Here is a 5,639-nt window from a genome sequence, read left to right on the forward strand (position 1 = left end):
TTACGCTGAAAAATAGTGTTGTGTAGCTAAAAGATTGGGGAATAACGTGTATTTCAATGCTGAATAAAACAACCCCTGTTTCAGAAAAAAAATGTGTTGCATTACTTATTGAACTGCCCTCGTACTTGTGTGAGACGTTGTGAACGGTAGCAGACAGTGTGTGAAAGGGGCATCACTGTGGATATGAGTTTGGGCGGCTGGTCGAATCGTGTATTACGCAAACGTGTGGGAACAGGGATGTGACAGTGGTCCGATGTTGGACTGTAGCGAACGTGACGGCAGGCATACTCGTCTGAACACGACAAGGAAATATTGTGTTGTGCACCAAACACATGGTAGCCCTTCACATCGCCGCCTACCGTGCGAGATCTAGTAACGGCCTCCCTGAAACATTCTGTGGCGTCCCGTACAGCTGCGCGAAGACCAGCAACTGTCAGACTAGGATATTACTGCCTCATGTAGAGATTACCGTTAACACCGCAACACATGCGGCTGCGTTCAGCGGAGTGCTGTGACCGGGAGATATGGCTTGGGTTTTATTGGCCTCGCACTATGTTCGGCAATGAATCACAGTACTGCAGTACCCTGGATGACCATAGTCGGCGAGTATGGTGGAGAGGTAACATTCTTCCGATCTCTTGGAGAGGCATACCAGTCTTGCTCCATGGGTCATGGTGTGTGGCGAGACATCGGGTATGGCTTCAGGTAATGGCTGGTAGTGAAACACTGACAGCCCAGCGGAACGTCGCGGACATCCTGCGTGTTACGTCACATGCAACAGGATCGTGTTGGATTTTTTGAGCAGGACAACGCTCTTGTGCTCAAAAACTCAGTATAAATTTGAAAACTTAATAAACCACGGAATAATGTAGATAGAAAGGTAGTAATTGACACATATGCTTGGAATGACATGGGGTTTTATTAGAACCAAAAAAAAACAAAGTATTGCTAGACGCGTGAAAGATCTCTTGCGCGCGTCGTTTGGTGATGATCGTGTGCTCAGCCGCCACTTTCGTCATGCTTGGCCTCCCAGGTCCCCAGGTCTCAGTCCGTGCGATTATTGGCTTCCGGGTTACCTGAAGTCGCAAGTGTATCGTGATCGACCGACAACTCTAGGGATGCTCAAAGACAACATCCGACGCCAATGCCTCACCATAACTCCGGACATGCTTTACAGTGCTGTTCACAACATTATTCCTCGACTACAGCTATTGTTGACGAATGATGGTGCACATATTGAGCATTTCCTGTAAAGAGCATCATCTTTGCTTTGCCTTACTTTGTTATGCTAATTATTGCTAATTTGATCAGATGAAGCGCCATCTGTCGGACATCTTTTGAACTTTTGCACTTTTTTGGTTCTAGTAAAACCCCATGTCATTCCAAGCATGTGTGTCAATTTGTACCTCTCTATCTACATTACTCCGTGATTTATTTAGTTTTCAAATTTATACTGACTTTTTGATCACCCGGTATGTATTAGAACTGTTGATATTTTTTTAAAAAACGTCGAGCATCTGATATATCGATATTTAAAGGAATATCACTATCGGCTCCCGATATATGGGGGAAAAGTATCGATATAGCGGAAGAGAAAATACCGACGTACCGGCCCATAAAAACATCATCCACACAATCTAAATATAATGCCGGATTTAGAGCTATATATTTAAGTGTACATTTATTATTAGATATTTTGAATACTATCAACTAGCAGCCTGCTTATCCCCTTTAGAGCAAGAACTGAAAGGAGAACGATGCACGTTCACGCCTGGTGATAACCACTTTGCTAACAACGGTAACTGCATATAAGTTCTAAGTATGCTGTTTAGGTTTTTATGTTGGTAACGCGACGTAGCGCTCTGTAAGAAAATCACTGACTGTGCTGTGTGCAGTCTGTGACTGGTTGGCATCATTGCAATATTCGCTATTGTGGTGTTGGGCAGCTGGATGTGAACAGCGCGTAGCGTTGCGCAGTTGGAGGTGAGCCGCCAGCAGTGGTGGATGTGGGGTGTGAGAAGCCACAGTTCTCAGATGTTAATATGATCGGACGAGCTGGACGTGTGTCCGTCAGAAAAAGGAAATTTGCCAAACTGGATGTCACAAATAGATATATAATGTCTTTTGAACACTATTAAGGTAAATACATTGTTTGTTCTCTATCAAAATCTTGCATTTACTATGCCTATCAGTTGTTAGGGCCTACAGTAGTTACAATCTTTCAATTAGCTGGCAGTATTGGCGATCGCTATATTGCAGTAGTTTGAGTAACGAAGATTTCTGTGAGGTAAGTGATTCATGAAAGGTATAGGTTATTGTTAGTCAGGAACATTCTTTAGTAGTGATTATTGAAAGTCAGATTGCGTTGCGCTAAAAATATTGTGTGTCAGTTTACGGTTGATCAGAATAAGTAAAGAGATAAATGTCTGAGTACGTTCAGTTTTGCTCAGCTATTTGAGAATCGAATAACGTAGACGTTTACCAGCACTGTCATTTATAATTTTTTCTAAGGGGATGTTTCAAACTGCCATAATAAAAGGTGTCCGATGGTTGCATCGTTCAGTTTCCTCAGGCATCGGATTCGTCCGGAACACTTCGACTTCCCAGTTTCCTTTTTTTTTTTTTTTTTGTTGGTAGCGCGAACCGCCGATTGCGTTAGCTATCGTAGCAGTCTCTGCTTGGCCTTGCTAATACTGTCCGAATACTGAGCGGTCGAAGCTGGCAGGAGCAGCGCTTAAATTCTCCTTTTATAGAGGCCGCTCCTGTCGTGGTGTGGTCCTAATCAGCGCACCGTTAGCCGACGTCGTTTCACCGCCTTCTCTTCTGTTGCATTCTTCATCTACGTTCCGGCGCTTGTGGTTACGCCAGAACGGTTTCGTTGAAAGGTTAGCACGCCAACAATTGTTGATGGCGCAGCACTCAAATGTGCAGCAATTTGCGGAAGAGTTGCACTTCTGCCACATTGAACGCTTCTCTTCAGTCGTCGTCGGTCCCGTTCTTGCAGAATCTTTTTCCGGCCGACAGTAAAATTCATAGGTGGTGGTGTTATGGTGTGGTCGTGTTTTTCATGGAAGGGGCTTGCATCCCTTGTTTTGCGTGCCACTATCACAGCACAGGCCTACATTGATGTTTTAAGCACTCTCTTGCTTCCCACTGTTGAAGAGCAATTCAGGGATATCGATTGCATCTTTCAGCACGATCGATCACCTGTTCATAATGCGCGGCCTGTGGCGGAGTGGTTACACGACAGTAACATTCCTGTAATGAAGTAGCCTGCACGTAGTCCTGAACTTAATCTTACTGAACATCCTTGGGATGTTTTTGAACGCCGATTTCAGCACTCAGCACTCAGTTAAGAATTGGCTGCCATTCCCCTAGAGACCTTCCAGCACCTGACTGAATGTATGCCTGAGAGAGTGGAAGCTGTCATCAAGTCTAAGGGTGGTCCAACACCATACTGAATTCCAGCATTACCGATGGAGGGCGTCACAAACTTGTAAGTCATTTTCAGCCATACTTTAGATCACATAGTGTATTTCTGTATTTGAATACGCACGCCTATACCAGTTCTTTCGCGCTTAAGTGCAAATTTGTAGGTGCGTGCAAATTGTATTTCGAACAGAGAGAGTAGCACAGAAGTAATGAATTTAAACGCCATGCTCTGTGCGGCATTTTGGCACATATGTCATTGTTTATGATGTCATATCTCCTGACCCGCAAGTCGCCGAAGTGGCGACAACTAAAAAGGACTTCCAATACGGCGGCAGAGCTCCCCCGAATGAGGCCTCCCGGCCAACATTGTCATACCATCATTTCATTTTTTTTCATTTTTTCCTACACTATGATAGGCACGTGATTGGGGATGCTTACCCTCAGAGCGATTGTTACCTGACAGGAAGGGGTACATATGCCTAGTTTGGCTGAAATTGGGCCAGTAGTTAGGAGGAGATACGGAACGTATGTACACTTAGACAGATACATTTATTTTTGAAATATGTATGTATGCTGTGGCTCGAGACGCAATAGCCATTCTGTAAGTGCTTACAGCTACCAACACACTGAAACATTTGAGAATCTTCAGTAAGACGGCGAAAAACCGGTATCCTAGAGGTTACTCGTTGGCGACCACAATTTCCGCTGCAAGGAAGCACCTGCACCTCTCGTGTTTTGGCAGCTCCTCTCAGTCGGAAATTCTGCTCGCCGCAAAGCAGCAGGACGGGCTAAGCACGTTATAACAGTAGCGTAATTTTCAGCGTCATTAATGAACGCTGACTGCTGATGTAAAGATAATTGTGGGTGTTTTACAAGCGTGCAGAGTACTTTATAACAGAGAGAACTTTTTCCAAACCAGGGCGGTCTTATTTTAAGATGGCCAACGACCCTACTAGCAGGTCATCAATCACTCTTGCAGAACGCCCTGAGGTACTCGCAATACTCGCGAAGTAGTCTACACCGTTACTGTTGGAAGTACTCTTCCGAGGTGTCATGATCTTCACTGTAATTTTGGCATTAGGCTATTTTTATTTAATTTTTCATGATTAAGAACCAGTATTTTGAAATCACTACAAGCTATTTCACTATCACAACCACTTCCCTCATGTACTGAGATTGTTCCCAATATTTTAAATCTCATTGTTTTAGACATTTAGAAACACGCAGCGATCGACAGTTATCAGTATTTTTATTGGAAAATACATTACTAACCGGCTGAAATGGGTTGCTAATGACATCTGTGGGTTCTTCATGTAACGACTTCTGGGGGCAACGAAAATTTGGTTTTCAGTGATTCAGACAATTATTGACCGAATTTAAAAACCTAATGTGGTCATAATCTACGCGTTCAGAGGTACGATCTTACGTTCAAGGTTTAACATAATGAGAGGACTATTAAAGTTAGAAAGTAGGTACACTACTGGCCATTAAAATTGGTACACCACGAAGATGACGTGCTACAGACGCGAAATTTAACCGACAGGAAGAAGATGCTGTGATATGTGTCGTGTCACCGCCAGATACCACACTTGCTAGGTGGTAGCCTTTAAATCGGCCGCGGTCCGTTAGTATACGTCGGACCCGCGTGTCGCCACTATCAGTGATTGCAGACCGAGCGCCGCCACACGGCAGGTCTAGTCTAGAGAGACTCCCTTGCACTCGCCCCAGTTATACAGCCGACTTTGCTAGCGATGGTTGTAAGATGTATGCTTTGCCGGCGATGCGCGAGGCATGACAGTATCTCTGACCAGAGAGTAGTATGTCGTTAGTTGTTGCTTGTCGCTTGTCTGCGCGAGTCGACAGTAGTCTTGAGTAGTCTGTGTGAGTCGGCGGGAGTCGGCGCGTGACGGCTGTCTGCTCTGCTCGGGACTCTGGTCAGGACCCCGCAGGATGGGTATTATAGTAGAAGGTAAAGAAGCAGCCTTGCACATATCTAATAATGTATGTTAATTGTCATTTAATTTGTTCCAAAAAAATGCCCCAATAATAATTTTTACAATATAAAGTAACTTTTTTAAAGAAAAGCATTCATTTCAATTTAAAGAATATTTCCAACGCATGATCATTCCTTCCAAGAGTAGAAAAAAAGTATACGCCAGCATTGCACGAAGCTGTTTCGAAAATTATTATGTAAGAGCAGATATATT

Source organism: Schistocerca nitens, chromosome 1 (genome assembly GCF_023898315.1).
Source record: "Schistocerca nitens isolate TAMUIC-IGC-003100 chromosome 1, iqSchNite1.1, whole genome shotgun sequence".
Taxonomy (NCBI): Eukaryota; Metazoa; Arthropoda; class Insecta; order Orthoptera; family Acrididae; genus Schistocerca; species Schistocerca nitens.